Source organism: Oryzias latipes, chromosome 6 (assembly GCF_053564925.1).
Source record: "Oryzias latipes strain Hd-rR chromosome 6, Olatipes_Hd-rR_3.1".
Lineage (NCBI taxonomy): Eukaryota > Metazoa > Chordata > Actinopteri > Beloniformes > Adrianichthyidae > Oryzias > Oryzias latipes.
In genome coordinates, this window is record NC_136242.1 from 18,166,261 (window position 1) to 18,183,949 (window position 17,689).

Sequence of the window (17,689 nt, forward strand, 5' to 3'; positions counted from 1 at the left end):
TTTCATATCTGCCATTAGACTGGGCTCATAGCAGATCGGGATCAGAGAAATACTGATCCCCCATAATGAGCCTAAAAAACAAAGCAAAACCAAATTATAACCACTATTTCCTCTTCTTAAATGATAAAAACTGCTGTATAAGGAATAAAAATATTTAAAAAAACAGTTTAAATTGAAGATTTTTTAAACAAAATATGGTTTAAATTGAACTGCAGACAGCTGACAGGTCTAATACTCTCCCTTGTGGCTTCTAGCAGTGAGGCATCGAAAATATAGAATAGAATGACTGATCACTTCAGAAAGTGGAATTGATGAGCAGGGGAGTGCTGACACCTGCTAAAACTCTCTTTCCCTGAGAACATTGTCAAAAGGTAATGAGGGTCCATACTTTACTACCAGTCAGAGGGAAAGTAGCACTCTGCAGACACACGAATGCAACACGACAGAGACTTACCTGCAGATCTCTAACAGAGGGTAAATCACATGACTGATACAGAGTAGCAGATGTGATATCAAGGTCAACAAATGTAATTAAGCAAAAGTCCTGTGCAAAAAGCTGTACGAATATAGTTGTATCTATGTGTCAGAGAAGCAAAGCATCATGGGTTTTATCTTATGCATGAGCATTTTGGCTGCAGAATTTCAAAAGTACTTACACTGGTTTATCTCAGCCACTAGGACCATCTTAAAAAACTGCATCTACAACATCCAGCATGTCCTCAGCAAATCCACGTGGTAGATCCTGCAGAAGCACATCAGCAGCATGACTGCACCAGTTAACGCTGGGAAGGATCAGCCCCCCACCTTAATCTAAACCCCAAAAATCTTACAAATTCTGGCTACAGGTGAGAGGTTATCACGCACTCTGCAGCTATCTGCTGTCACCTGCTGTGTCCCACACCCCCCACACATCTGCATCCTCTCCAAACATCTTTTTCTTAGGAATACATCCCCCTCTCCAACAGTCTCCTTGCACCCCGGTGACACTGAAACAAATCTCCTCTGGCTTGGCAACACACTGCGAGAGATCTGCAGTTCCGCTCCAGTGTGGGACTCTTCTGTGCTAGCGAACATCCATCCGCAGTGTAAAAATGCTGTATTGGACTTAACCCTCAAGCTGCCGCATTGAACCACAGAATCCACCGAGCTGCTCACATTGTGTGTCATTATCTGTAGCCCCCTAACAGGGTATGCTGCAGTGCAATGAATACATTAGGCTCAGGGTGTCAGCATCATCCTGCACAGATTGAGTATTCACATAATCTTAAAAAACAAAAATAACACAGTTTGTTTATTAGCCCTAATATTTATTAAGGACTAAAAGCACTAAATAAATCTGATCTTTTCATAAACTTCAGAAAAAACCCAAAAAGGTTTCTCAAAAGACACAAAGAACAGCGCCAAAAGGATCCACCAAAGTTAAGACATTGTGCAGACAACAAAGGAGGTTGCTTAGTAACCTCATAAGCATAACCAAACTAAGAAGAATGCAGCATGACTAAGTGCATCTCATATACATCTGATTTTACTGACATTTTAGAATTCCCTCTTGTGGAATTTTAGTATAGTTAGCTAAAAAATAATAATTCAATTCAATAAAAATGCTAAACAACTGCATTTCTAGGATAAAAAAAAAATTGTGTACAGTGTGGAGGGGACAATAAGTTTTATTATTGATTTGATGAGGTGGTGGAAAATGGCCTTTGCAAAAAAAAAGAAGTTTAAAAATAACAGATGACAAAAGCATAGAGAATCCAACCTCTGAATAGATAATTTATGTTACGGTAATTCGTTATGTTAATTTATCAATGTTTTTTTTTGGAATAATGGTAACAATGTAAAATCCTTTTTATGGGATCAATAAAGATTTATTTCTATTCTGCTCTATTCTATTCTACACGTACACAAACAACATTGGCAAAGGTTTTAGCGTAGGTTGCCAAAAATAAACAAAATTAAAGGGGAAAGCAAATCTGAATAAAACCTACAGTTAAAAATCACAAGTTACATACTGTGAAAAAGATTAGATATGTATTTTGTAGTAGAAAAAAAACTGCAATTCTTTTTCTACCACACTGATTTAGAAAAGAAAATCATAAAATGTATCGTCATAAATGAATAGAAAAATCTAAATGTCCACCAAATATCATTAAATTTAGAAGTTGTGTCCTTTGCAGTTCAAAGTTAACATTCAAGATTATAGAGAGCAAAGATCTTTCGGTTGTAATAAGAACACATGAGACATCATTTTCAGATCGATCTGCTGGTTTTGAATTACTAATCAGTTCATTTTACAGCAGGAGTTTTTGTGTTGCTTTTCTGTAAAAGGTATGCTGCATGGTTGGAAAAGAAACCAAAGGAGAATTCATCCTAAGGCCATTTCATGCATCTGTGGTGAATCCTATAACTCACATGGTGAGTCTCTCCCCTCTCTCTCCCTCAAAAAACACACAGCTATTGCTGAAAATGCAACAAACCTATTTTTAGTGCAACTTTTGCTTCCAGGCAACGTTGAGCAAATGGCAACATAAACTACGTTTGGTCCATAACAAAGCAGGCTAACAGGACAACATTTCATCGCACGATTCATCCTTCAGGACAACATGAAAAGAAGGTTAACCACATAAATCCAGCTGGATTTATTTCAAAATAAACTGTCACCTTCGTATTATGCACTAAAAACAACCTCCTAGTATAGTAAGTCATGGACATTTCATTAATTTATCAACTTTGACATTAATTAAGAGTGTAATTGCAGACTGAAGTAAGGGCTTCATTAGCACACCATCAGTATGTTATAAACAAGTTAAGGAGAAAAAAATATATACATGTCTTATCCACTGAAAGAATGTAAGATAATGCCTTTAACGGTAAGTTTTATAGTATTAATAAAGCTGAATAAAAATGAACAGCAAAGCAAATGAGAAAAGATATAAAAAAAAAACATCATTTAAAATTTCAGATGTACAAAATCCAGCATTCAACGCTAATCAGACTTGAATACACACACAAAAAAAAACAAAAAACACAATTATTACAAATACTCATTATCAGCTAAGCAAGACGTGGACAAACACAAAGCCCCCACTCTGCAGCAGAGATAATGATCAGACTCAACAAGCCTGAGAGACGGGTGATCACGGAAGGCAAAAGAAATGAGTTGAACTTATGTCTCCGTCTGTGGAGCCTGAGTGGTGACGGATTCCACATCCTTTGCCTTCCCCGCTATCTTCTGCCTCCCAGCTTACAGATTAATTATTTCACCGCAACCAAGAGAGACGTGCACCACCGAGGTAGTAAAAGCTGCGAGTCAGCACTTCTGTCACTACTGTCTTCTGGCAGTGTTTCACTCATAACAATGGAGCAAAGAAGAGCGGCTGTGCGCTTAAAACCATTGATCCGCTTTTCTAATTCGCATTTTTTCAACAGAACGAGTCATTTTAAAAAAGAAAAACTAGTTGTCCAGATTCAGTCGAGGTTTTCTAGAACCTGTGTCAAATGAAGGAGATGAGTCTAAAGTCTTTTACCTATGAGTGATATTCAGGTTTTCCTGACTGCTTTTAGTGCTCTCAGCAACAATCCAACAATGTGAGGTTCAATGCAACATGTATGTTGGGAGTCAGAACGTTGTGATAAATGGATCATACTTTGAAAATACTTTCAATAAAAATTGTGATGTTAAGAGACGTGACAGTAATGAGGCTGGTGTTACTTTTCTTTTGCAAACACTGAAATAATACATTGAAAAAAGTCTGTTATGAAATTTAAGACCTGAGACATCAAATTAAATAAACATTTACACTTACAGGTAGTATTTTTAAGGCTTTGTTGTCTTAGAAACATAACATGCTGACAAACAGCATAGCTACTTGCAACATTTTCAAAGCCATAAATGAATCTGCAAAAGGCACAAAAATGATAAAAGAATTGAACCCACAATCAGAATCTTCATGAGATTCATTTAAGTTCTACTTCACTCACTGATGGATGCCATTCGCTTTCAAATGAATGAATATTATCTACTAAAATTGTTAGTTCACGTTTTTCTTCAAGCATGGCAAATATAATCAGTGTTTCAACTCTCGTATTAAAGAAACACATTTATTCTGAACAGTTTTGCAAAGCTGCTCACATTTTGTTCAATTTGAGCAGGTAAAAATGTAATGACAAATGCTTCAACTGTTGCTCAACGCTTTCTGACAGTTAAGTTAATGATTATTTTTAGACAAATGCTCAATTTCATTAGTGGGGTTTGATTTTGAAGAACACAAGTCAATATTCTGTGTTTTTGGGAGAATTATGATGTAATTCAACAGAAAAAAAGTACATTTTGCACCTCGACTTAGTTTGTACGCTTTAATTCAACCATAAAGGTTGCAAATTAATAAAATAGCAAATACTCATGACACTATGTAATTTGCATAATTGGTCGTTTTTACTTGGTACACATGTTTTATTCAAGTTGTACAGTTTGAATAATGCTTTGTGCAAATAATGCTTTATTTTTATTAAACGGTTGCCAACTCAGAATCTGGAATTGGAATTTATTTTTGTTCCCAAGCACTGTAGGTGCTTGTCACCAAAAACCAGAGCCTGGAGGAGGAGTTCTCAAAACATGGAGCAGGTAATCAGCTTCTAAACTCAGTCATCCCAGTGGAAGTTATCAGTGAGCCCCCACAAAGAGCACACAAGAGAGCAGGAATGTGGTGATAAGCTTTGGGACTGACCTGCTCTCTGCCTCCTTTCTTCATAGTGACTGAAACCAGCATAACACAGCCATGGAAAAGCAGTCATGATTACAAATGTTTTGGTGCCTTTGGATTAAAGGGGGTTGGTGCTGATAAAAGACTCTGCAAGCCTCTGCATCCAGTACATTCACATAGGAATTTGTGGTGGCCTTCACTTCTCCAAACAACCCTGTGGGCACTACCATGATGTGTGCGATTTCCCCTCTACTTTACAGCCTTCAGTGTTTGTTGAAACATCTTAGCTTGGCCCTGCATCAAAGGAAGGAGCTCCCTATTTGGAAAGGGGAGGTGTCTTGGAATATTAACGTAAAATATGGTTTGTTTTGACCCAGGGAGAAAGAGTTCAATGTCTTCCTTGTTTATTCATACTGAGGTCATCATATAATTATTTGGTCCACCAACAATGCAGATTAGTGTCAGACAGTTTCTATATATTTATAAATGTCTGCACTCAAATCCAGAGCTGAATTTGAACCTAAATTGGCAAAATATCATACCCCTTGACCTTCAAAAACCACAAAGACTCAGATGACGGCTGCTGCTCCCATGACAGCTCAGGGCAACAGGATACATGGTAACATTTATGATTGCCCTTGAAAGACCAGTATACCCCCTACATGCATATCTATTCCCTTTTCAAAACGTTAATAATGCAGTAAATATTAACTTATTGCTATAAATTCAGTTGTTAATATATCTTTTTGACATCATTTGACACAATATAATTAACAGCCATGCCCAGCTGCTGCTCCATCTGAAATTACAAACACAAGGCCATAGATGACTCATGTTAGTCACAGGATTATGGGAGTCCAATGCTTAAAGAGGCTATAATGAATCATAAAATGCCCACCAATCACAGTGTGTCCTCTGGTGTGATGCAGTCAAGTTGTCAAGATATTTTCTTTATAGTTTTTTTTAAAATGAGAACGACTTTTAAATAAATAAATCAAATAAAAACCTGAGACGACTAACTACTAAAAAAGAAAATCCCGCCAAATCAAATGGATATTAGTGTAAACAGAAAATGACATGTTTTTCAGTCTGAATACATTAGAGAAATGGTGAGATTGATTTAAAAACACCTTATGGCTTCTGTAGAAATCGTGGTAATGCAGCCTTGATCAACAACTTGTTTTTACTAACACTTGATCCACATCTTAACCCCTTGACGTCTGCTGATGCTCATATGCATGTAAACACTTCTGCTTACCTTAATTTAGGATCTACTTGAAAGCAAAAACATACATGCATTTTTATTTTTCATAGCTGAAAGTTAAATACCAGAAAGATCATCAAAACTGACCAATTCTAGAGGCAGCTAGGTTGATTCTAAAAACCTGGTTAAATACATTATTTTGTTTGTCTTTTTCATCATCTATAAAGAGAGCATAATACAGTTTACATTCAAATTGATAGATTCCAGACATTATTTTTGCTTCCTTGAAATCTCAATAGTTTCTTTGATTATTGAATAGAAAAAAATTTACTCCAGGATTTTATCATCTAAGTAAACAGCAAAGTAGATTTTTTTTTGTTTTTATTTAACAATTTAATAGCATATTCCTCCATAACCATTTTGATCTAATAAAATGATCAGCACAAAGATCCTACCACTTTAAGACGCATTCATTAGTGAGATTACAGTAGTTTACACATAAACAAAACGCAAAAAGATATCATCAACACGCACGAATAGCATCAGTATTCAACAGGTGACAAATGGTGCCTTCAGGTTTGATCAAACTATTAAACTTTTTGAAATCAGTAGTTTTCCAGAGAGCGGCTAGAGCCCCAGTGAGGACCCACACAGTCAGAGCTGACATGACGGTGCAGTTTTATCCAAGCAGGTGTTTCCATATCATCACACAACTGCCTGCCTAAAAAACAAATGGTCCGTTTCTATTTTACGAAGGGAAAAAAAATACATTTTTAAAAGTTACTGGGGTATTTATTAGTAAGTCACATCAAAACAAGGTGAGCCACCACAGTTGGATAGATCCTCCCCTACAGGGAAAGGGGGAAAAACAGATCATGTTGTATTTCTAGCTGTTGACTTTCTGCAACCGCTCCCTCCTTTCCTCCTGCGGTCTCTGACTCCTAATAAGTCCTTTGCCTCATTTTATACCCACTTGGGCATATCAAACCCCCCAGTTGGCCGACATTTTGTTACAGAAGCTAGGCTAGCTCCTGCCCGCTAACGTAACCTGGAGTAACCAGTCAGGCTGATGATGACAGCCTGAATGTGGGCGCTTTTTAGGACTTCTAACGGCACCTCGCGCATACCCGACAAGAACGAGCCAATGAAAGCCGTTCCTAACGGAAATGGATACCGTTAAGCACTGACCGAGCTATCCCCCTTAGCGTAGCAGGCAAATGCAGTTTGTTAGCACTGAGAGTGCTAAGTTACCTCAGCTTGCACCGTTATCGCTCGCTCGAGCCCACAGGGGGAATCATCCACTTTGCTGCTAAGCTACAGGCAAAAATGTTCCCCCCCCCTCCCTGCACAGCTCGCGCTTGGATGGATAAATAGGGAAAATTCACCTTCGCAGTTGCAACGGTCCTCACAGCGTGCTTGTGAAAATATTACAGAGGAGGAAAGGTCTTCCCAGTGTGGCTCCACAGCAGCAGCAGCCGCCGCACTGCAATGGCAGGCAGTGGATGAAGCCTCCCTTCTCCCCCTTTGCGCTCACACTTCGGCTGCCTTCTCCGCGGTGGTGACAAGTGACAGGTTGGCTTGGAAGAAACCATTCCTTTTTGTCCGCGGGGGGGGGACAGCAGAGATGCAGGGAGGCTTTCCACAGCAGCAGCACCAGCTGCAGCTGCAGCACCAGCCATCCAGCAGCACCAAGCGCAATTCCACCACCGAGGCGAAAGAGGTTGGAGGGGTGGAGGGGTTCTCTATGAAGCTTAATCCCAACGCACGCAGCAGTTCCCGCCATAAACGTAGGAATGGATGTGACTGTGCATTATGTCATCGATTCCAATGAATTGGTTAGTAAGAAAATAGTCAATGGGATCATGTCCCCAATTCCCTAAAGATATTGCGCAAACCAAATTTACTGCAATTTTTGCACAGTGTTAAGACAATCTCATTTCAGCTTTACCACAGCTTGAACCCATTGTGTATTTATGAAGAGTAAAAACGATTTTTTAAAACTATACAACAAAAATGTTGGTATTTCTTAATTAAAATAGCAATAAATCAAAATTTAAAAATACTAAACTTTAACAAAACAAATATAGGACATATTCTTTGTGTTGAATAGTGTGCACTTAACACTCAACAATCAAAATTCGATTGGAAATCTTATAAATACAGCAAATATTTGATAACCTAAGTAAGTAATATTCACAATACCAACAAAAACAACAACCACAGATTTCTTGAAAATGTTTTTCCCATTATCCACTGAAGCTTTTCCAGTACAGCTCCAAAAGTAAGCGACCGTTGGCCCTGAAGGTGACATTACTGCATGGCACCTTAAAAGGATTTGCTGCTGGTTGTTGTGCAAGAGTTACTACACTGGACAGCAAATAAAATGCCTGGAGGATGACAGGTCTGCAGAGAGGGGTTAGTCTTTCATAAAGCAGGTGTTTGAAAGGGATTGTAATATAAAAAGAAATATCCTATGATGTGAATGCAACAAGAAACCTGCCCCAGTGTGTCATTTCATTAAACCATGCATCTGAATTACATTGAAAAGGACAATATAATTTCTGGAAATGTGTGGTTTGATTGAAAAGGGGCTTTTGAATCTAAAAAAACTGTGTATTTTTTGTCTGAAGGCAAAACAACAATGAAAATGACTTTTTAATTCTTATATTTAAGGATATTGGTGATGTTTGTGCAAAAAGCATCTAACAAACATTTTGCGTTGATTTAAATGCATTTAAATTTTCTAAATTTGTCTTTAGCAGTGAGTATCAACATGTGCTGTAGGATAATAAGGTATAGGCTCTTTGAGAGCTGTGTTAATGACATGCTGCAGTAAGACCTTTAAAATGCAATAGGGTAGAATTAAAATCCACCCTATAGTCACAATGCTCAATACTCTTTCCCGAGGGGCATACAGATTTAATCAATATACAGTATGATGTAAATTGTGCACTGCACCAAACTCCACTCTTAAGAGTCTATTGTATGCACTTTCGTTTTTGTGCTGGCTTCTCAAGAACTGCCTAATTCCCTGCAGCACCTTTTGTTGTTGTGCATTTTATCACTTTGGGATGGCGTGACCGTTCTTGTCACCTCTACCTCTGACACTAATGAGAGCAGGGGAAGATAGGGCTTGAATGGTTATTCTGGAGGAGTACAGAGGTCCTGCAAATGTTGCTGACGTTAAGAGATTACTGCATTCTCCATTGGAGGATCTGGAAAAGTAGGGGGCGGGGGCATCTTGAATGTAAGACTGTGAGATGGGCAAGGTCATAAGAATTACGTAAACAAGGGCAGTCAAAGATAGCCTGTGGAAAAACAGGACGTGATAAACAGCAGTCAGAGAATCAATCAATGAACTCTTAAATAAGTTTTCCGCACCTGTAACCAGAGCTTTTTCTGTATCTTTGTACACAATCTGCCACTAAGGCTTATTGGTGACTTCATGACAGCGCCTTCTTTTAACTGAATTGGACTTCATGAAATTTGCATTGAAGATCCAGCTGCCAATCCTTATTGGAAATCCACAAATAGAAACTTTTTCTAGATAATAAAATGAAGAGTTTTACTGCTACGCTCTGCTTCTGTTAAAGCCCTTGAAGTACCCTCTGTTATTGCTACAAGAGTGTTTGCATCACCCTTCCCAGCAGCACAGAGGGTGCTTCACATGTGCAGAGCTACAATGTAATGCTGCCCCTCTCCTCCATCAGCACATTTAGGAAGTGCCAGAGTGAGGTTCTGAATCACAGTATGACTGTAAAATATATTAAAAAATGTGCATGAGCGGAAAGCCAAATTAGAAATTCACAGCACGTTTGGATTGGGGAGGGGGTACACCATCCTGAGGGTGAGTGAGTCACCCTTTCAGCTGCACAGGTCAAGGAAACAGCCAAATAAGCAAAGATTGGCACGGCTGTCAATGAACTTTAATGGTTGCAGCTGTTTGTGATAGATGTTGAGGTCAGTGTACGGGGTCTTATTGCAGGTGGAAGGCATCCACACAGGCTAAACTATCCATGTTCTCAATAAATTAAACTAGGAACCGATGCAGACTAATAAGCAAATAACAGAATTTACAACCTTCTTTTTGACCTCTTAACCCTGGATATTTTGACATATACACTGTAGTAGAATAATCTGCCGCCCTGTGACAAACTGGTGACCTGTCCGAGGGGCCTGTCTTTGCCCAACAGTGGCTGGATTAGATTCCAGCAAACCCCCATGACTCCAAAAGAGATTAAAGTCCCCCTCCAATCATCTGTAGATCTGTTGTAAAAAGCGTTCTCACTGTTCTTTTATTATGGTTATAATTTAGAAAAAAATCTATGATATTTTCTAGGACATTTTATAGTTTCTGTTGAGCAGCAGGAATTCATCAGAAATTCTTCTATGACTTGTGGGCGGGGCTGATGGCAAGTATATAGCCTGCCTTCATTTCCCACCATCCCTTTATTTACACTCTCTCCCTCTAGCTTACCGCCCCTCACAATACCAACCTAACATTACTGGTGCAACAAAAATGGCTAGTAATATTAGAGCTACCCAGCTGTACACTTTTGAGCCAGATGTCAGCTTGGAGGAAGAAAACTGAGTCAGAAATTGATCTATTTGTTTGCAAGTGAATGTATTGGGATACAGCAGGTCAGGAGCTTGTGGCCTGCTGATTATGGACTTTATGTGACAACTACAAACTTTTTCCAACAGAATTTTTTTGGTCTTCTCCTGATTCACAACAATCTGAATAAAGAAATACTCAGAAACACAATTTTAAGCTTAATTTTCCTCACAAATGTCCTCCACCATGAGAAAAATACTGTAAGAAAAATGTTAAAAACTTCAGAAACACAATTTTCCTATGAGCCTTTGGGTCTTTATGAAAATTTATAAAATGGATGGATGGATAAACTGGCCACCTTAGACCCCCTCGTGCCTGAACTTCTTTCCAACTGTATAAAAATATTCTTTAGTTTTTTTTTTTTCATTTAAGGAGATACTACCGGTAAATTAAGCGTATGGATCAAATGTCATTCTGCAATTCCTCTTTGATCTTTTCTTTATACTTGACCTTGGACATTAAGTTAGCCCACAGACTTGACACCATTTTATTTTGGAAGTCAAAGCTTTATTTTGTCACAACATTACAAAGTGGTTAATAAAAATTATTTTTAAAACGTGACAACTGATATAATTAGTTTAAAAACAAGAGAGGTTTTGGAATACCTAAAAAAGGCCACAAGCACACAGGAAGTAATGACAAAGAAGAGATCTGGATTTATATTATAAAATTCAAAGCTAAAATCACAATCCATGTACGGGGGAAAAATACATATTTTTTTAAGATCCTCCAAATGAACTTCTAATCTCTGCCTCATTTTCCCACCAACCAAGCTCAGACATGTCAAGCCGGCAAATCACGTGACAGCAGACGGCCACCATCCAAATCCTCTCTTGATCAAACAATTCCTGTACACTTGCGAAGCAATCATCTAAGTATGTTCATCCCAGGAGGTGAGCACTGACGCTAATAAAGAACAATTTCAATCAGTTAATGTGGACGTGTTGGTAAAGCTTTTAGCCTTGAACCTGGAAGTAAAGGATTTTGCGATGAAACAAATCTCCAGATCCCAGATTGCTGTATTGAGTGTGAAGTTTAGTTGCTGGAGGGGTATAGGAGCTTTTTTAAAGCACCCATTGTGGGTGTGTAGGCAGCTGAAAATGTGGCCTGTATGGTTGTTGCTTAGAAAAAAATAAAAGATAAACTCACGGGTTTCTGACTGTAGCAACTGATGACAGAAACAGGAAGAAAGGGGCAAGAAAAAACATCAAGGGGATATTACTGCACTGCAGAAATCAACCAGACAAAACCATTAATCTATCTTGTGTCAACCAGAAATTAATGTCTCTTCTGATCTATCGGTTGATTCCAAAAAAAACAACCTAAGAACATTCATATTTTTCTATGTGCGCCGGGGTAAATTTTACTTTTATGCTAGATGGGATTACACTGCATGTTGTCCTGGTTGACTCCACAAACCTCATGGGAACCAATGGAACTAAGCCGTTTTCATTCTCATGCCAGTCCTGTTTTCACTGGTTGTAATCATGGGATGTTTTTAAAAAGTGCTACCACCACAGATAAAGAATCGTCCAAACTGGACATTGTGAAAGCATGCTGCAATCTGCATTAATTGCAGAAAAACAAAAACGTTTCGGTGTATTCCCACACATTTATTTAGTTAGTTAAACTCTGCCCTCTGCAGGACTTCAGTTGCACTTTACCAATGACTGTCAAGCCTGATGGTGTAAAGCTCTAAAAAGAGGATGGTTGTGGAAAAAATTATTTATAACGTTGTGAATACAAGCGTGAAGAGAGCAGAGCTGAGTGATTTTAACTGCTGCTGGCTAACAATGCCGTGCACATGGTCAGGGAGACATGTGAGGAAATTTGGGTTGTTCACCCATGAGTCCGTTGTGATGGGATGCTCCTAAATCTAAACAGCATATGGCGACTCCCAGGGCATCCACACACATCTAACATGTCCAGCAACATGGCAGACTGCACTACACACTTTTATTTTTTTTTAAACACAAAAGGACTCAAATTTGTTTTGTTACTGTCAGTTTAAAGTAAACTGCAATAACATGTCACATTTCAATTTTTCAACAACATTTCAAGATTAAGTTTTAGATAATACTGAATTATCCATTTAAATAAAAACACAAAAAACTGTGATGAATGTCAAAGCTAAAATCTAAAAATGTATTTTAGAAATGTAAACATTTTCAGACTAGTTTTGAGTAAGATTGTGAAAATCATTTAACTTAGCCTCACAGATATTTTAAGATCTCCATTCTTGAGTACTATTTAAAAACATGTATGAAAAATCCAATTTTGCCTGTTGTACATAAATGCAGCATATTCCTTTAGTGTAAACAGAATGTGTCTGTCTCCTGATAATCCACATTCTTTGTAATCTACCAAATCTACATGAGTGCAATCTTATGACCGATTGTGGTGTTTTAAAGCACCATTTTCAGTTTTACATTCCTCAAGATTGATACTCCCAGCATGGCCACCATCTTAATACCCACAAACATGACATCATCCTGCTGGTAGTCCTTCACTTGACCTTACAATCATATGCTCAAATCATGAGGGAGTGAACCTCTTCTGTAGAAGAAGCTGGGGTAAAAATTAAATGTATTATTGTTGCTCAAATGAATGCAAAATGCATTTCTTGAGAACCCAAACACATTATCATCAGGACATTGGTTCAGTGTCACATTTTCACTAATCCAGCTGCAGATGATGCCCAGGTCTCTCCACTGGCTATGAATCACAAGGGAAAGTCAATAGAGTTGTTTGGATTTATGTGGCTTTAAGTCTTCTCCCTTGAGATGATTTGTAGTTGATGAGGGACACAAGCTCAACCATAAAAACAATTCAAAGGCACGAGTCATTTTCTCTAAACTGTCCATTGACATCCAAGGCTGCTGTACTCTGTATACTTTATGGGCATAACAAGTTTATGTTTGATCCAGCTTTAGTACTGGAAATAGGGAAAATCTGCTTTGAATTTGCAGAAAGATGTAAATTTAGAAAGGTAATGAAAATAATAGAAGTTTGTTTTTCAAGGAAAATATGAGGGGATAAAATGGAACTATAGAGATAATATACTGTGACACAATATGTCAAATGCTCGTTTTAAATGCCGCTTACAGTGACACACCATATCAGACCTGTCCGTCTCATTGACAGACAGGTCTAAGTTGGCCTCAGGAAATGCAACCAACATCTGAATGTAAACATGCATCAGTTTGTGCAGCCGGTTTGACCGCACATGCAGCCACCACAAGCATCAACGCATGGTCTGCATGGTCAACATCACATCTAGACTCTTGAATGTGATTATCACCTAAAGGCGGAGAAAAAAAATATCATCCAATCGGCTTTTCTTACATAACAGACCTGTCTAGCTCAGAGAAAATCAGCGGCTTCAGTCACAGTTGCCTCCCCTAACCTCCTCCCCTCCTCCCACCACTAAAGGCCTCCTACGGTGCCAGTCACGATAAATCTCCCGCAGCCCTCCTCTCCTCCTCCCTTTTCTGTCTTCCCCCAGCCCTTGTGGTATGTCCTACTCAGGTGCCGCCCTCCTCTCACCTTCATCACATGAGAGCAATTTCCTGCTAACGATCCTGAATATGCAGATTGGTTAATTCAGCTGCAAGTTGCTCACTCTGTAAATGCATCTGCAGCACTTTCCAAAGACTAAGAAGCACATAAATGCTTACGTTGGGGTTTTTCTTCTGTGGTGGTTGGGGGGGGCTGCCTCTGTCCACAACAGATTGCAGCCAAGGATGGGATTTAACCAATGGAACGAGGCAAGCAGAACTAATAAGAGATTAAGACTTAGACCAGTGCAAACCTCAGGCCCAGCTGGTGACTGATCCTGATCTGTTGTGGAGTAATTAATTTAATTGTGCTTTTCATCTTGGCTTAGCCACATTTGCTCCTGCTGATGCAGTTTTAGCTTCTCTGCAGCTCACCTGGTTATCGCCTCTGCAGCAAACATTCTTTTAACATTTTCCAAAACAGCTGAGAGTGCAGGAAAAACCCTGCATTAAAAACAGATCTTTCACAAAATCTCGACACATAAAAGTGCAGCATCAGTTTAGTTTTCACTCAGCACCAGAGCTACAAGGAAAAGTCTCTGAGCGTAAAAGAAGCGGTTTCCCATTAAAACGATGAAACACACCCGAGTCGTGTACTCATAAATATTTAAGCATCAATGCGCAACAAATAGAGCAAAGCAAAGAAAAAGAATCCCAAAGCAAAGCTGAGTGTTTGCTCTTTCACACAATTAGCCTTGGTGAGAATAACAAAGCTGTTTAAGTGGCCTGAGATCTGTGGTTTACAAGGCAGAGGGAGTGTGTGATGCAGGAGCAGATGGAGGAACATGTCTCCCCAAAGTGGTGAAAAAAAGGAGCTTTGAAATGAGATGAAGTGTTGTCAGCGAACAAACAAAACAAATAACTCCAATCACACACAAAAGCATCAGGTGCAATGGCTGCTATTATTGTGGACCCCCCCTCCATCTGTGTTGTGCTTTCTGCAGCCTTAGCACTAAAATCTGATTCCAGCTTTCTGCGAACCAGTACAATGGCTGCCAACACAAATGACAGTAGGAGTGGGCCAGCCGCCAAAGTCCTCCCTGAACTATCAAGAGAAAAAAGCAATCAAAAGAAGCAATCAATACAAACAAAGTCTTAACTACTATTGATTATCTAGCTGTGCGCTGATGGAAAATGATAGTTGCGGAGTTAAATTTATACACTCACTTGATTAATATCTTTACATGTCTGTTTTAAGAAGCCAATCAGTGTGTACATTTCTATTTGCTGGATCATCTAGCAGCTGATCAGCAGTCCATTGTAACATTTCAGTTGGTTGCAAAGGAAACGGTTCCTTAGCTCAGCATCCTGCAGTCTCATCACTCACTGTAAGGCGGACTGTTACTTCCATCAGCTGCATTTGAGTTTGAGCATGTCAGCAAGTTTTACTCTAGTGCACCCACTGCCTGTACAATATATATATATATATATATATATATATATATATATATATATGAAAAAAGAGAGACATAGGAATGGGGGGGCTGAAACCATAGCTGCGCTTTCATTCCCTGGTGAGACTGTGGCCCCTTGAGGCCATCCTAAGCATCCTCTGAGTGGCAGGCTGTAAAGACAAATGACCGCAATTTTGTAAGTCACTGTCTTGAAGACTTACAGACCAGAAGAGGATGTAAGTTTAAAGAAGACATTATACTTCTCTTTCAGCTTAAACGAAGGCTCAGCTCGTCTGTTCACAAATCAAGGCCACCGCTAATCTGTCAATTACAGCCTAAAAGCCTTCACCATTTCACCACCATGCTCACTGGATGGGAGCTGAACAATGATTTTGTAATTACTTTTCCAATATAGGCCCTTTGCTCCATCAGTCATGACAGCTTCCTTTTTCGAGACAGATATATGCAGCCAAACTGTCTGTGCTCCAATATTATCACTGTTTTAAGCCCTCAGGCGACATGGCTTAATGGACGTCAGTCAGTTGGCCCGTCCTTTCACTGAAAAATGAAATGTTTTCATCTGCCTCCAAGAGCACAATTGACAGGTTTTCCTTTTAGTGAAATGCTGAACTGGTTGAGGGTTTATATAGAGTGGAATTTAATACAGATATCTATGATTGCTAGATGATAAATCAGGATAATCCAAAATGTTTTATCTCTAATCCACTGACTTTAACTATTGACCACAACAAAGTTCGCATTTATGGTTTGCAGGGTAAGTTAAGTTCAGATGTTGCTTTAAATTGATTCATAAAAACTTACTCATCATGAAGAATGTCCAGTCACACGGTTAGATGTACGAAGCAGCACAGACAAGAAAGCTTTTGCAAAGATAGTAGGCAGGAACGTTACTGTTATGAGTGTGTTGTATGCAGCCTCACTTAAAAAACGGCATCCATCCTCACCAGTCTGAACTTCTTTACAAAAAAAATCTCATCAACAGGAAACCCAATTTTCCAAAGATGAAAGTATATAAAATATAAATGCAAAGAACAGAAAGCCCAAAATAAGTTCAGTTCATTTTTTGATTGGAAACTATACAATTACAACACATCCAACAATGGATAGCAAAGAGTAAGTACGGTAATATATGCCGGTTTATCTTATCTCATCGAGTATTTGCTAAACAGTTGAGCAATTTAATATTTCAGTGGGGATAAATAAAGATAGGAGGATAACTAATATAAGATATTGTAAAAACAAAATCAAGAGAGATATTTGTGGGATAAGCTGAAAAATATTACTGAATGGCAGTCAACCACAGTTCATTGCCATTCAGTAATAGCAGGTGAAACAATAGTAAAGCAATCACTGCATCCACTCAGGAGTCTCTTAACTTTCAAGCTTGTTGTCAGGAAACAAATTTCAACCAGGATCCATGAAGTGTGATGCATTGTGCCTGTGGCATGTGCAGCATGGGACAATCTGTTTTAAACATTGACTATATATGGGGAACTGGACTGAGCGACCCCTCGACCTTTGCGTTTCCACTAGAAAGTACTCACTAGCTCCAAGAAGGCAAAATCTCATAGACTACTACTGAGAAATGGTTAGATATTACTCTGTCTTTCTATTTGTGTGAATAACAATTCTTGCTCTGATACCCTTGTCTTGACATGTTCTACCTGATCCAAATTTTTTTTCATTTCATTTTTTCTTTATTACAAATTATTTAAGTATATACTGACCAGTCAGATGCCTCAGTAAAACCATTTGGTGCCCTTTGGCACCCAGTTTAAATTTTTGATTGACAGAATCTCTAGAGCCCGCTTTGAGTGGAACGGGTGTCGACTTTGAACATGCTTACTCCTGATTGGCGACAGTAGTTGTCCTAGAACCATTGACTCAGACTGACTTGGTCGAATCCCTGTCGTCTGGCACCAACATGGCGACGTCCATATCATGAAAAAATGGCGACTGAATTTGCTTAATTTGGCTGGAGCCGGAGGTAAGGCAGTTTCTATGGGTGACGTGACAGCCTCTCCTGTCCAGTTCTCCATATACAGTCAATGGTTTTGAATGAAAGAAAAATGAAAGTTTAAAAGCGACACATGCTGCCATCCAGATGATTTTTGTTTGACGGAAGGAAGGAAAGCCCCACACCCCCATTCACAGCACGCATTAGCATACTAGCTCCAGGTGTAAAAGAGCTTAGC

At 38.9% G+C, this 17,689-nt stretch overlaps 1 protein-coding gene across 50 annotated transcripts in view; it reads right to left on the reverse strand.

Annotated features, from left to right (window-relative positions):
* Window positions 1-17,689, reverse strand: part of tjp1b (tight junction protein 1b) — a 66,356-nt gene that overhangs the window by 25,492 nt on the left and 23,175 nt on the right. For 13 of the 50 annotated variants that reach the window (XM_078948620.1, XM_078948614.1, XM_078948624.1 and 10 more), the window contains exon 1: window positions 7,293-7,625. The exons of 30 other annotated variants lie outside the window; for them this stretch is intronic. The gene's annotated coding sequence lies outside the window, so the exon portion shown is untranslated. Of the gene's footprint in view, window positions 1-656; window positions 764-7,158; window positions 7,228-7,292; window positions 7,695-17,689 lie in introns of those variants that run through there. 7 more of the 50 variants (XM_078948627.1, XM_078948623.1, XM_078948617.1 and 4 more) reach the window with 4 other exon arrangements.